General features: G+C 36.1%; 1 protein-coding gene and 1 long non-coding RNA gene across 8 annotated transcripts in view; one reads left to right on the top strand and one right to left on the bottom strand.

Moving 5' to 3' along the window:
- Positions 1–16,485, bottom strand: part of LOC119559143 (zinc transporter 2-like) — a 434,223-nt gene that overhangs the window by 242,233 nt on the left and 175,505 nt on the right. The window lies entirely within an intron of this gene.
- On the top strand, positions 6,619–7,840 carry LOC119559144. The gene is made up of 3 exons (XR_005220696.1): positions 6,619–6,788; positions 7,343–7,497; positions 7,697–7,840. It is a non-coding gene; the product is annotated as an uncharacterized LOC119559144 (long non-coding RNA).

Below are 16,485 nucleotides of genomic sequence, written 5' to 3'. Positions count from 1 at the left end.
CATTTTGGGTTAATAGTACAGTTTGATTATTTTGGATAGGGTACGCGTAATCCCTGAGTGGCCTCCTTCTATCGGGTCGTTATGGTATCTTAACAGGATTGCATTAATTTGACTATCGTCAATTTTGTCTACTTGTGTCACTTTTTTAATAGCGGTATTTATACCCCTTACTCGTAGAGTAAAAGGGTATACTAGATTCGTCGGAAAGTATGTAACAGGCAGAAGGAAGCGTTTCCGACCCCATTAAGTTTATATATTCTTGATCAGTCGATCTAGTCATGTCAGTCTGTCCGTCTGTCCGTATGAACGCTGAGATCTCGGAAACTATAAAAGCTACAATACTGGGATTAGGCATGCAGATTCCTGAGATTCCTGCGCAGCGCAAGTTTGTTTCAGCAGAGTCTCACACCCACTCTAACCCCCACAAGCCGCCCAAAACTGTGGCTCCTACAGTTTTGATGCTAGAATAAAAATGTAAGAATGTAACTGAAACGTATTGTTCTCATCAATACGTATCGATTGACCCAAAAAAGAGTTTGCCACGCCCACTTTAACACCCACAAACCGCTCACAAACTTCAAAAAACCGTAAGTATGAACGTGGATATCTCGGAAACTATCAAAGATAGAGAATTGGGATATTTGATTTAGATTCCGTAGCCTTGAGCGCAGCGCAAGTTTGTTACGTGAACATGCCACGCCCACTCTAACGCCCACAAACCGACCAAACCTGTGGCTCCCAGAATTTTAATGCTAGATAAAAACTTTAACTGAAATGTATTAGTCTTGTCAATACCTATCGATTGAACCCAAAAATATTTTCCACCCCCACTCTATCTCCCATAACGCTTAAATCTGTCTACCGCCGGTAGGTGGCGCATTTCAATCTCGCTTTGCTGCTTGCATATCTCCACTTCCCTTTGGTCCCTTTAGCTGAGTAATGGGTATCTGATAGTCGAGGTACTGGACTATAGCGTTCTTCCTTGTTTTATTTTGTTTAAATCTTTATTGCCCTGTTTTTTAAACTCATTAAGTCAGACAAACTCAAAAATTTGTTCACTGGGTGACATGACCTACAATTTTTCATTAGAATATAAATCTCTAACTGAAAATTGTGAAATAACCTGTTTCCTCTTTGGAGTAAACATTTGAAATTATTTAGTTTTATTTTGAAACATTTTCTCACGTCGCTATTGCTAACGGCTTCGTTGACATTGGGCTCATGTATTTTATCATGCGTTTTAGTTTTATCATCTGCACAGATGTTTTCCTGTATTTTAGATGATTTTGTTTGTACCATCAATATAAATATTTCTATTTATTTGTATTAAGTTTTCTACGTTTATGCGAGATAACGCATTTGCAACGTGGTTGTCCTTACTCTTGAGGTATTCAACGTTAAATTGATACTCTTCTAAATCTAATCTCATTCTTGTTAGCTTTGAAGTAGGGCTCTTCATTGAAAATAAGTATACTAGTGGTCTATGATCTGTCTTTACTAGGAAATGGGTTCCATAAATATAGGGCCTGAAATGCTTTATTGCCCACACAGATAAATATATGGATATAATATGATGGTCAATTTGATTAAATCCAGTATCAATTCGGCCTTGACACGGCACATATCAATTTGATATGTTCGAAATGGTAAAAACGATATTTCGGTAATATCATTATACCCGTTACTCGTAGAGTAAAAGGATATACTAGATTCGTCGGAAAGTATGTAACAGGCAGAAGGAAGTGTTTCCGACCCCACAAAGTATATATATTCTTGATCAGGATCACTAGCCGAGTCGATCTAGCCATGTCCGTCGGTCCGTCTGTCCGGATGAACGCTGAGATCTCGGAAACTATGAGAGCTAGGCTATTGAGATGCGGCGTGCAGATTCCTGAGCTTCTTACGCAGCCCAAGTTTGCTTCAGTAGAGTGCCACGCCTTTTCTAACGCCCACAAACCGCCCAAAGGTGTGGCTCCTACAGTTTTGATGCTAGAATAAAAATTTTAACTGATATGTATTGTTCTCATCAATACCTATCGATTAATAAAAAAAAAGTTTTCCACGCCCACTTTTACGCCCACAAACCGCCCACAAACTTCAAAAAATCGTAAATATGAACGTGGATATCTCGGAAACTATCAAGAATAGAGAATTGGGATATCAGATTTAGATTCCGTAGCCTTGTGCACAGCGCAAGTTTGTTACGGGAATATGCCACGCCCACTCTAACGCCCACAAACCGCCCAAGCCTGTGGCGCCCACAATTTTCATGCTAGATAAAAAATTTTAACTGAAATGCATTGGTCTCGTCAATACCTATCGACTGACCCAAAAAAAAATTGCCACGCCCACTCTAACGCCCATAACGCTTAAATCTGTCTACCGCCGATAGGTGGCGCATTTCAATCTCGCTTTGCTGCTTGCATATCTCCGTTTCCCTTTGGTCCCTTTAGCTGAGTAATGGGTATCTGATAGTCGAGGTACTCGACTATAGCGTTCTTCCTTGTTTTTACATTAAGCGGTATCAATTTTTTGAAATATTTTTGTTGTAAATTTGATATTTTTGTAGATTTGATATTATAATTTCAAATGTACATTGTATTATTGTATCATTTATATTATTGTTAATTTGATAATATAATGTAAAAGACAAATTTAAATAAAAAATAATATACCAAATTTTTTTATTATTTATTTTATTTTATTTACATATACGTTGTATTACCTATTTACAGTTTGTACGAAATATTTACACTATTTCTTATTCATACATTATTTTAGATATTTACATTGGGACTTTTTTTACATATGTATACTTATTTACTAAAATTTCTTAATTGTGATTAACTTATAATTATAGTTTTTATACAATCGTATAAGATTCCAGTTCGGCATCCACCATATAAGCTTGAAAGTGCTCGCAAAAATTTGAAACCTTAATTAATTGATTTATTAATTAATTCAAGAATATGCAAAATATTATGATAAGCAATGAAAATCACGTGTACCTTTCTATACATACATATGTACATATGTACATGAGAAGCGACCTTGCAGGGCGGCGTATAAAAAATAATTAATAGACATGTACATACATCTAAACATAAATTTAAGCGCATTTAAAAATATGTTTATGTTTAAATGAAATTATGTTTATTGTTATATGCACACCCCTATTAATTTTGTTTTCACGCTGACACAGCCTCTACACATACACACGCTTACGCATACGTATGTATGCCCAGTCGTAAGTTGCGGAACGTGTTTTAAAAAAACATAGTTCTGGGTCGTATCTTTTTTACGCAAAACAGCACGCATGCAAATTTTCCAAGGCAAATGTGCGTGCTGGGGGCAGTCTTTTGGGTGCCATCTGGGTGTATTTCAATATAGTGCATCCAGGTGTATTTTAGAGGGAATGTAAAAAAACCAAACTCAAACCCGAAGGTTGCCGATGCCCATTTTTTTACAATCGTCTTTTTTCGGTACTGTTCTCTTGACAAACAAATAATAAAGACAAAAGGGAATATGCAAGGAAGCACGCGGTTTTTCTTGTCTCTTGCATTTCTCGTCAGTTGCATTTTTATACCCGTTACTCGTAGAGTAAAAGGGTATACTAGATTCGTCGGAAAGTATGTAACAGGCAGAAGGAAGCGTTTCCGACCCCATAAAGTATATATATTCTTGATCAGGATCACTAGCCGAGTCGATCTAGCCATGTCCGTCTGTCCGTCTGTCCGTCTGTCCGTCTGTCCGTCTGTCCGTCTGTCCGTCTGTCTGTCCGGATGAACGCTGAGATCTTGGAAACTATGAGAGCTAGGCTATTGAGATTTGGCGTGCAGATTCCTGAGCTTCTTACGCAGCGCAAGTTTGTTTCAGTAGAGTGCCACGCCCACTTTTACGCCCACAAACCGCCCAAAACTGTGGCTCCTACAGTTTTGATGCTAGAATAAAAATTTTAACTGAAATGTATTGTTCTCATCAATACCTATCGATTGATTCAAAAAAAGTTTGCCACGCCCACTTTATCGCCCACAAACCGCCCCCAAACTTCAAAAAATCGTAAGTATGAACGTGGATATCTCGGAAACTATCAAAGATATAGAATCAGGATTTCAGATTTAGATTCCGTAGCTTTGTACGCAGCGCAATTTTGATACGCGAATATGCCACGCCCACTCTAACGCCCACAAACCGCCCAAGCCTGTGGCGCCCACAATTTTCATGCTAGAAACAAAATTTAAACTGAACTGTATCGATCTCGTCAATACCTATCGATTGACCACAAAAAAAAATTTGCCACGCCCACCCTAACGCCCATAACGCTTAAATCTGTCTACCGCCGGTAGGTGGCGCATTTCAGTCTTGCTTTGCTGCTTGCTTATTTCCATTTCCCTTTGGTCCCTTTAGCTGAGTAACGGGTATCTGATAGTCGAGGCACTCGACTATAGCGTTCTTTCTTGTTAGTTCTGAAAAGTGAAGTTCGTGCCTCGTGTTTTGAAAAAGTTTGTTGCTTTCTGCCACCAATTTTACATCAATATTTTCACAGGTAAGCAAAGTGTAGATAATTTAGTTCAATATGAGCACAACACAGTTCAATATGAACATAACAGAGTACATGTACATTGAACATTCAAACTAAAAACAAATTAAATTAATAAAATAATAATTATTAGAATGTAAATCGTACAAACAACAGTGTTAATGTGACATAATAAATATATTGTATATTTGTAATATATATACACATGTTTCAAAATATATAATATTAAATTTCCTTTATATCTTTCAGAATCGCAAGAAATGAATGGGCACACCAAGGACTGAACTGCGTAAATGATAAAAGTACATCAACAAGAAGGAAGCAGCAAAGCCCCGTACAGAAGGAGAGTGACTCCGATCAAAAATTAGTTGAGTTCTTGAATATTGAAATAAAAAATAAATATGAAATTGAAATCCAGTCTTATGTATTCCTGGGGAAAACTTCCAGATATTTGATTTTTGAATGCTTCTAGGTGCATTCCTGGGTACATGTTACAGGTGCATTAAAAAAGAGTACACCCAGAAGGAGTTTAGTATGTTGCTTCCAGGTGCATTAAAAAAGAATACACCCAGAAGGTGTTTAGTATGTTGCTTCCAGGTGCATTAAAAAAGAGTACACCCAGAATGTGTTTAGTTTGTTACTTCCAGGTGCATTCCAGATATATGCTTCCAGAAGCATGCAACGGGTGCATTCTTTTTTGTCCCGCACCCGTGTAAAAAGAATGGACAGACTCATCACTTCCGGAACACCTTTTTGATGCCATTTCATAATGAAAGAACGCATGCTGGAATGCTGTCATTTACGACTGGGTGTACATACATACCCTGCGGTTCCACAATCCCAGTCGTAAATGACAGCATTCCAGCATGCGTACTTCATTCATTCATTTCATCCATTCATTTCTTGCGATTCTGAAAGATATAAAGGAAATTTAATATTATATATTTTGAAACATGTGTATATATATTACAAATATACAATATATTTATTATGTCACATTAACACTGTTGTTTGTACGATTTACATTCAAATAATTATTATTTTATTAATTTAATTTGTTTTTAGTTTGAATGTTCAATGTACATTTACTCTGTTATGTTCATATTGAACTGTGTTGTGCTCATATTGAACTAAATTATCTACACTTTGCTTACCTGTGAAAATATTGATGTAAAATTGGTGGCAGAAAGCAACAAACTTTTTCAAAACACGAGGCACGAACTTCACTTTTCAGAACTAAAAATGCAACTGACGAGAAATGCAAGAGACAAGAAAAACCGCGTGCTTCCTTGCATATTCCCTTTTGTCTTTATTATTTGTTTGTCAAGAGAACAGTACCGAAAAAAGACGATTGTAAAAAAATGGGCATCGGCAACCTTCGGGTTTGAGTTTGGTTTTTTACATTCCCTCTAAAATACACCTGGATGCACTATATTGAAATACACCCAGATGGCACCCAAAAGACTGCCCCCAGCACGCACATTTGCCTTGGAAAATTTGCATGCGTGCTGTTTTGCGTAAAAAAGATACGACCCAGAACTATGTTTTTTTAAAACACGTTCCGCAACTTACGACTGGGATTGAGTTAGGCGCCTAATCGTCACGAAGCCGACTGCGACGTCGGCAGAGAAGCCAGCGACGACGGCAGAGCTGAGCGCAACGACGGCAAAGAGACGCGCTCTCAGTCGGCGTCCGTAAAGAGAACGCACAAAGAGCACTTTTGGGCTCTCCCTCTCTCCCAATGTCTCAGCTGAAGAAATGCGTGTGAGGGCAAGGAGGCCCAGCAATTAAAATAGCTAGACTTTTGTGCACCCTTGCCTTTTGAATAATGCGACATTTTTTCGTAAATGTTAAAACAACCAATTAAAATAATATGTTTGGGTTTTAAATTATTTGTATTTCTTAAAACAATTTATATGTTTATTAATATTATTTATTAATATGTGAAGTTTTAAAAATATATTTTTTTATTACGATTTGCATAGTCGGATATGTCTATAAATACTCTGCTTCTAAGTGCAAGATGCATAGACCAAACGGGACATGCCAAAAAAACAGAACAATAACGGATTAGCGGAACCGTTGTTGTTGTTGCTTGTTGTTTTTGTGGAAGGCACGCGCCTTTTTTCGTCTTTTTCACTTGCGTTTACTTAAGTGAAGGAGTTAGAAGTAAAAGAAAACTACGAGCAAACAACTTTGTTAAATTCAATTAATAGTGGCTTAAAAGTGAAATAGAATCAATTCCCAGGTAAGTCGTTCGCAGAGCAATAATTTTGAAAACAGTGAGAGTAAAAAACAAGATAATCTATATTTAAAATAAGGGAAATGCAAGATTCCCAAAAAAACACGTGGCGGAAAAAAAATATCTGTGAAAAATATTAATTTTTGATGTGAAAAGCAACAAATGGTGCATATAATAAACAAATCTGTGAAAGCATTAAAAAATCTTATTGAGTGCAAAGTTTCTAGGGACAAAAAATAAGAGATGTTTGTTTTTAAAACTTATGTTTGTGGTTAAAATTTGTTAAGAATTAATATTTATAATATTAAACCACAATTATTACTATTGTATACGTAAACAAACATGGCTACTTAAATATAAATCTCAAACATCTCTAATTTTCAGTCCCTGAAAAAGTGTTATTTTTTTTCCGCATCTGCAAAATAAATAAATGTTTTGATAAATAATAAAATAAATAAAAATAGTTATTTATTACAACAAAATAAAATAAATCAAGTGACGGAAAACAAAAGTTTGCAAATTTCTTCTCGATATTTTTTTTAATTTTCTTATATTTTTAGACAAGGCTGATGGTAAATCTATAAAAAAAATGGTAGGCTAAGTCGTTCCATTTTAAGCGTATTATCCGGGGAACTTGTTCTGTCCCACAACTTGGAGGAGGGTCAAAACAAGAAGAAGCTCAAAGTCTTCCCAAATTTCGTCCGCGCCTTGTTAAGTAAGTTTTTATTGGGGCCGAAAGTAACTATTGTTTGAAAAGTTTAATTTTTAAAAGACTTCTGGGATTTTTACATTGAATACCAAAGATAACACATCTTTTATTATAAATAAAACTTACAAATAATGATTACTTTCAGTCACTCGTTTTTATTTTCGTCTCGTTCTATTTTCAAAACTTATTTTTCTTCTAATACTAGATGCAATCGCTCTGGTGGAGCCCTCGGAGCCTCCCGAAAAGGCATTGCAAAAAGCAATGAGGTGCGTCAAAAACCTAAGTTGGGCAAAAAAAAAAGTCAACGCTGGCCCCAGATGCTGACGAACCGACGACTCCGATAACACCGGGAACCCCCGAGCTGAAATTTTAAATAAGAATAAATAAAAATAAATATTACAACTGAAATTATATTTGCTGCTAAGCGCTCAACGGGTGCCGAATGTGTGCCTTTTCTACTGCCTAATACAGCGCTCAACGTGTGCCGAATGTGTGCCTTATCTACTGCCTAATCCAGCGCTCAACGTGTGCCGAATGTGTGCCTTTTCTACTGCCTAATCCAGCGCTCAACGTGTGCCGAATGTGTGCCTTTTCTACTGCCTAATCGAGCGCTCAAAGGGGTGCTCAAAAAAGCGCCGAATGGGTGCTAGTTTTTGTGCACTGATGAACCCTAGGACATGCAAATGTTAATTTGAGCACCTAATCCCATATAAATTAGGCGCCTATTAGGCGCTGAGTGATGAACTTTTTGCAGTGATTGAGTGCCTAATCGGCGCCGAATGGTACTGCAGGGTAGTTGCACCTGCTTTTGTTGTCGTAGGGAAGTTATATATATATATATATAGTTTTTTGCACTTATTATGTTTCTATGTTAATATAACACTTTAGACATATACCCATTATATATGAACTTTACTCACCTTTTCCTTGTTCTTCGCTAAGTGAAACACTGACAATTTACGTTTGACCGGCTTCACGATAAAACTCAAGTGTCAAAAAATCCACTAAAACGTATGTAAGTGCAAGCGAGAGAACATGATCGAAGTAGGCCGATTCGAATTTCGAATATATCTTTCTCGCTTCCACTCCGTGATTGATGTCACCATATTGTTATATCCTCTCTTTTTCGATGTCAAGGAATGTCGAAAAAGAGAGAAATCGACAACTTGACATTTTTTGGTCTCAATTTGACATTATTTAATGGTAAAAATGATATGTGTCTAAAAAACACAAATTTACCATGCGCATATCAAATTGATCCTGCCTCGTTTTTTTTCTGTGTAAGGGAATGTTCAGTCGACTTCAAGAAACATACTATATCTCAGCAATAGATTTAAAGGATGCTTTCTGGCAAATACCACTGGAAGCAAAACGCAGAGAAAATCCGTTACCAAGTGATGCCGTTTGGCTTCTGCAATGCAGCGCATAGAATGCCGAATAGATGTTATAGTTATTCCAGCCGCGATACGTGAGCATATATTTGTGTATCTCTACGATTTACTGGTAAGTTCGGCTACTTTTGAGGGACATTTAAATATGTTGCGTCAAGTCAGTGATTGTTTGAGGGGAAAGCTGGCAATTAACGTTTTCTGCTGCTACAACCAAGTTAAGTATCTGGGGTATATTGTCGTTATGTTATGTTATGTAAAATACAGGCGATACAAGAGTTTCCCCAGCCCACTTCCACTAAGCAAATGCAGAGATTTTTGAGAGTGATCGGATGGTACCGGCGTTTTATTCAGAACTACGTGCAAGCTGCTGCTCCACTTCATGAGAGCCAGAAAAAGGATCGAATCAAAAGCAAAGAGCATTAGCAAATTCCGACTATTTGTAACGGTATGTTTTTTAAGGTGATTACATACCACGCTTACTGGACAGGAAGATTTGTCAGCAAGACTACCAAAGTGGAGCCTAATATTGCAAGCCTTTGGTTTCCAGATAAAGCATAGAAAAGGGGCACTAAGTGCAGTCCCAGACGCGCTCTTTAGAACACATTTGGAGGAAGTAACAACAGCGGAAGTGGCTGAAATACAAATTGACCCCAAGTCAGACGCGTTTCAGTCTGAGGAATACAAGAAACTGGTGTTGATAGTGAATAGTGAATGGGGAAACCTTAAAACACTGGCGAGAATACGACAGTTCTATTAAAAGGAGTACAAGAAACCATACTGAATTGCAAGGTCAGCAAAAAAGCCAACAAAACGAACCGACTGCCAATGGATAAGCTACGGATTGATTCATGGGATCATATCCACGAACGAAGTGCGGAAACACGATAATCTTTGCATGCCTACAACATTTCATCAAGTTCGTCCGGCTAGAACTGATGCGGAAGGCCACAGCGAGAAAAGTTGTCAGCTTTCTTGAGAATAACATTTTACATCAGTTTGGGGTGCCAGAGTTAATACACTTCGATAAGGGGAAGCAGTTCAAGTTCTCAAGGGCCGAAGTTAATAATGCACAATTAATTATAAAAATTACAATTAACACACACAATTAATAAAAAAAAAATTAATATAAAAAAACACATTACGCTAACTGTCTTTATTTAAACAAAACAAATATATATATATACAAACAAAATAAAATCCAACAAAAATCTACAATCTCTTGACATATAAAGAAACAGGGGATGTGCTAAAATAGCCCGGCTGGCTCAGTCCTTAGAACAGGAGAATCTTGAACTCAGGGTACGGGTCGAGGCCACTCGTTGGGGTAGGCATAAGAACAAAACTAATCTTATAATCGCCTATCGTAAAGATTTTTTTCGAGGTCGTTTCATACGGCAGCCGCATCGAAGACATGGAGCCTGTTACGAGCGCCAGTTAAGACGGACAGAGGGGAAAATAAAGAAGGCGACAAAAGCCGCGGTCTGTTAGGTGGCGAGAACATTAAACATTTTCAAACTAAAGTAAAAAGTTAAGCAATTTGCTGGAAAATTTTATCGAGCACTGAAGCAATAAGCGATGAAGTTGTATCCTCAAACTTAGCTGAATCCTAAAATGAGTTGGCTAAAGCGAGGGAAAATATGTACCTAAATGGGAACACTAAAGTTCACAAACAGAGATCCCGGAAGAAAAAGAAAAGCTCCAGCCAACGGTATAAAAGAAGTAAACTTCATGGAGAACGGCAGTCAGAAACTCATCTACGGTCCGCCTAGTAACCACTATCGGTCATCCCGAAGAGAATCCTCGCTTATAACAGTTACAGTAAGGGAAAATAAATCCATGATTCGAAAGCGTAAAGTCTCGGCTTAAAGATCAAAAATGGGATCCAAGTTATCTAAAGCGGGCGGTAGCACAACAACAATGTTAAGGTGGTAGACCACAATGACGTCGCCAACGTGCTGTGCCCGAAAAATGATAGACCCAATAGTATAAGATAATATGTCAAAAAACACCGAAGCTATAATTTGTTTCATATTATTTTCCCACCAATTTTCCGATCGTTCTTATGGCAGCTATATGATATAGTCGTCCGATTTTGATAAAAATAAATTCAAAATTCACAACTAATTAAAAAATGTTATTTCCAAGCGTAGAAGGTTATATGTTAAAAGACACCAAAGATATAATATAAAAAAATTTTTTTTTTCCGATTATTCCGATGGGAGCTATAAGATACAGTTGTCCGATCCGGCTGGTTCCGATTTATATACTACCTGCTAAAGAAAGAAGACTTTTGGAAAAGTTTCAGCCCGACAGCCTTAAAACTGAGAGACTAGTTTGCGTGGAAACGGACGTACAGACGGACATGGCTAGATCGACTCGTCAGTGATGCTGATCAAGAATATATATACTGTATGGGGTCGGAAAGGTCTCCTTCACTGCGTTGCAAACTTCTTACTGAAATCAATATACCCTCTGCAAGGGTATAAAAACGAGAATAACTAGATAAGTCGCCGGGCTTAAAGCCACAAAACGCGATTAGCTGCTGAAAAAAAATGAAGTAAGGAGTAAAAAAAGTAGGAAATATTAGAACAAGTTTTGTAAGATTCAAAAAGCGATTTTTGTTATTGTGAATATGTGGAAGTATTAATATATTGGTCATTCGAAAGAAAAGAAAAGGAAAGGGAGGTTAATGTGCATGAGTTCGTACAAGTTCTGTGGTCGAATTGGTTAATTCTAGCCTCCGAAAGGCGTATTTTTTTCTGTGTCGACATGTTTATTTCTTTTTTCCCCCATTTCTCTTTCCGCTTTTTCGTAGCTTCACCCCATCCCGAGGAAAGCGCTTTCGTCGATGGATTTTAAGTAAGCGGTAAGTCAAATTTTATGTATTTTAAATATCGAAAAAGAATCTGAAGAGAATGATAAAACTTACCCAAGAGTGAATAGGAGAAAATAATGGCGGAAATATAGGAAAAGGAATAGATATGCGAACGACCAGGAGAGCGAACAACCTGGAAGAGCCTGATCTAAAAGTTCAATCGCGTTTAGTTGCACGGTTTTGATTTGTTGCGATTTTTGAATTGAATTTATTCACCGACTATCCAATTGGCTAAAGATATTATTCGAAACTAAATGGAATGAGATGACATACATTAAGGCCATATTAAGATCAAGCTTTTCAAATCTATACTATCAATAATTTATATCGATATTGCTACGTAAAACTTTATTTATATATTTTTTCGAATGTTTATATATTTATTTCCGCTCTTCGAATTTTGTATTGTTTTTGCACAGTTACATGGAATTTTAATTTTCTAGTTCTAATGTTCTAGAAAACTTTGAGTTGGCCGCAGCTAGCTTGATTGCTATGTAGGGTAGCACTTGGATGAAGGGGCCGCTCGGACAATGTCCACAGAGGATGAGAGGGATCGTTGGAAAGGTGGGCGAACAGAGGACCTCTGGAACACCTAGGGAGGCCCAAGAGGGAATAGTTAGCAGCAATTGAGAGGTATAATTTTATTTTAGAAGCTTTCTCTTACCTCCCTACACAACCGCTCAATCCATCTGACATGATGCAGTAAATTGCGATTCAAAATAACAAAAATCTAGACATTTCATAAAATATATTTGCGCATTTTGTGACTTGATTGCTTAATACTGGTTTCCCATCGATTTGGGAAATCGCTCTAGGGTGATATATTTCGCATCTGGTTTTTGTTCATGTTTTAATATTTTCATGATGGCATCATTGTTTAATATTTTGGTATTAAAAACGTCAATTTGTGATTGTATCAATTAAATTTTGCAGATCAAATGTTAATAATCGTAAGCAATGTTTTACCAGTGGTAAATCTTGATCAATAAAAACATTTTTAAAATCATCAGAAGGAGATTCTATTTCTTTGAACAATTTGGAATTGATAATAAATTGCTTATTATTATTTTCAATATTTCATTGATTTTATTCTGAATTTTAATAAAATCATCATGATCCGGAGTTCCAGCTAACCATTTCCACACAGTGCCTAACTCATTTATCCCACTTTTTTATCTAGTTGATATTAATTGTTATAAAATTAATTCGATTACTTCTATGTCATAATTTCCCACTGTGACCTTTCATTAGTATACCTTTTTATATTATATATGTATTATTTCTTTATAAAAACTTAAGTTAGTTACGTGGAATGAATCTGCGTATGAATCGTCAATACGTCTTTATTGTCCTTGAATAAAAGATACTCGTAACTTGTATAGTCAATTATTTCTGATTTTGTTAATAAAATAAGGTGTAGTATGAGCACCTGATAAAACATTTTCTGGAAAAGGTAAAAAATGTAACATATAAATATTTAGAATTTTATGTTATCTTTGTGAATAATTCTATTTCTATTGTTTATTATTATTTTGTTAGGTAAATTTTCTTTAACTTCTTGTTTTTTATATATAGTCTTAAGTTTATTTCTTTCCCCGTGTTTCTTTTTATAAACTACTTGTCCTACATGATATACTTTTTCTTTTCTGCTTTCATTATGTGTTTTTACCATTTTGTCTTGTGTATTTTTTAAAATTTGAGGAATGTTATCATGCTCTATTTTATTATATAGTACGTCAAAAGGTTTTTGGTTCGTTGTAGAATGAATGCTCTGATTATATTCTTGAGCGGCTCTTATTACTATTTCGGAATAGTCGGTTAAATTAAATTCTGCCTTTATGCATCGAGCTAATTCTGTTAATGTAGAATATGGCCTTTCAACTTGTCCGTTTGAGGTACTGTGCATCGGGTCTGCGTAATGTATAGTTAAACCGCACCTTTGTGCAAAAGATTTAAATTGGGCCGAGGTAAAGCTCGGTTCATTATCGGTCAGGTCATTATTACTTTGGCTTGTGGAAATTGTTGAAGAAGTTCCATTACTTTGTTTTCGATATTTAATTTATTTTGGATTTCTTTTAATACTAAAAATTTTAAGTAAGCGTCATTAAAAGTTATGAAAGTTATTGCGCGTAATATATGTCGATGTGTAAGTTTTCGCCTTCTTTACTCGGGATTGGGGCTTTTCCAATTGGAATTTTAATTGGGTGACTTTTATATTTGTTTTCATTGCAAATTTTAAAATTTTTTACATATTCTTTTAATTTTGTAAGTAAGTTTGGCCAATAATACAATCTACTGATTTGTTTTTAATTTTCCCCAAGTCCCATGTGTGCTCTGCAATGTGTTTCTTCGATTATAAGTGATCTGTCCTCAGAATTTTTCACATCTTGGACAAATATTCTTGTATACAAAAATTTATTCATAAAATTATCTTTAAGTTGTTTTTGAATTCTTTAAAAGTCCTTTAAAGTACAATGAATATCTACCGTTAAATTAAGAGGAATATATTCCCTTAAGATTGATATCAAATTTTCGGGACTGTCAAATTCTATTATATGTCTAGTATTTTCGAATATATTAATCGACTCAAGTAGTATGACAGGACGAGTTCTGGGACAATTAGCATATTAATGGCCCCCCTCCCACCACATTAACATATGGGGGTTCTAGAACAAATAGCATAATTCAATAAATTAATTGATTTTAATGGGCTTTGAAGTCATAAAAATGTCACGATCATGTCCATAAAGAGTATACTTAATTGCCCCCATCTCCCCCACATCCCCATGTGACAATGTATCCTTCCCCTCATTATGTGCAATTAATATTCACGTGAGAAAGGTGCAAGTGAGAAAGGTCGCACACCCATAGTATCCAAAGGTTGTTATCTCAGAGGAGATTGCCCCCGTCACCCCCACTTCAGCATGTGACAATATTGATCATGTATCCTTCCCCTCATTATTAAGAAATTCGCAATTAAGAAAGGTCGCACAACAATAGTATCCAAAGGTAGTTATCTTAGAAGAACATATCCGATCATGTTGGGGGAAGGTGTGATCACGTACCCTTTTGCCTCATTATCACAGGTGTTGCTGTGCACGTGAGAAATGTCGCACACCCAAAGTATTCAAAGATGGTTATCTTAGAGGAACATGTCCCATCATGTTGGGGAATAATGTTTTCTATGATTGTAAAACTAATTTAGAAATCAAAAGAACCCCAATTAAATAAATCTCACAAGTTAATGATTTTCAGATGTGGAATATTTTCAAACACACATTTTTGTTTCCGCCCCAGAACGCTTAACTGGTAAATTGTCTAAGATTCTCTCCGTTCCAAAAATGGGTCATGAACATGCCATAAAAGGGATTCAAGCAAGAGCTACCCGAACATGCGCACCTGTCCATTACCTGACCGCAATAAAAGGGACACATGCACAAGCCTGGAGGCGCACGCTTATTGACAAGCGAAATAAAAGGGACACATGCACAAGCCTGAAGGCGCACGCTCATTGACAAGATCATGGGCCTCACGCCAATGACCTCACGGCTGACTGCTAACTCTAATACGTCCCATAATAACATAAAACAACTCGCAAGTAGCCGACAAATCTCAGTCAAGGAAATATTTTCGACATAAAAAATCAGAAGTTTATTTTGTAGCATAATAATACATTTATTCATTTATTTTGGTATTGCGAAATTTTTTTTATTATATATTGAAATTAATTTTCTGGCTTCGTTCCGGCGATAGAAGAGGCAGGCGCACGTTTTCCATGTCAATTCAGGATTACAAAATGTAAAGTGTTCACCATAATTCGTAGTTTTGAGATCATGTCCACCTCGATTCATGAACATAGTTTTTGTGTTTAGAAGGCATTGAAAATGTTTACCAATTATCTGTCCTTTAAATTATTCAATAAATTGGTCAATTGCCTCATGAAATTTCATTTTGTCAATTTTGTTTTCTTGTAGGTCCTTACACATCTAGTATCAACTTTAAAATGATGTATAAAAATTATTTTATTGTTTTGGAGCTACTTTTAAAAAATGTCAAAATAATGTATGCATTATTAAGACCACAAGCCCCGCCGTGTGTTTCACAATAGGGAAACCGGTTTTCTTTAAACCTGTTTAATGACGGACAGCCCATTTCCTCGATATTAATGAGCTGACGACTCCCAAAAAAGTCTGTGGAAATCATTTTTTTTCTACACCTTTACAAATAAATTGTTTTTCGCTTGTAATTGTCCTTAAATAATTTCTAGTTTGTGGAAAACTGTTTTCTCCATTCTCCAAAAAATTTTTTGATTTGTATTGGTTAACCAAATTGCAGTCTTTCGAGATTTTGTATTTAGCAAAGTAAAATCATATGGTGGTTCTATTAAAAAACTATTATTCAAGTTTGGATCTTTTCGAATACAATTTCAATTTCCTTTAGAATAACATTATTATTATTATCAAAGAAACCTTGAACATAAATCGACACAGTATCTTTCAACCTTTTTCTAATGTTAAGCAACTCTTTATACTAGTCCGTTTAATGGGTTATATTCAACTAAACGGTCATGTATGAGGAGACAGTAAGCTTGGGTATTTTCATGACTTGGTGGCTTCAGTTCTATTGAAATTCTAACATCAATAGGACCAGTTTTCACTGATTCGTTTTGATATGAAAGATCAACCACAATAATAGGGGCCTTCAATTTAAACTCATTTGGGGTCAAAA

Source organism: Drosophila subpulchrella, unplaced genomic scaffold (genome assembly GCF_014743375.2).
Source record: "Drosophila subpulchrella strain 33 F10 #4 breed RU33 unplaced genomic scaffold, RU_Dsub_v1.1 Primary Assembly Seq18, whole genome shotgun sequence".
In the NCBI taxonomy this organism is placed as follows: Eukaryota; Metazoa; Arthropoda; class Insecta; order Diptera; family Drosophilidae; genus Drosophila; species Drosophila subpulchrella.
The sequence above is the reverse complement of the archived record's forward strand: the minus strand, read 5'-3'. Positions and strand labels throughout refer to the sequence as shown.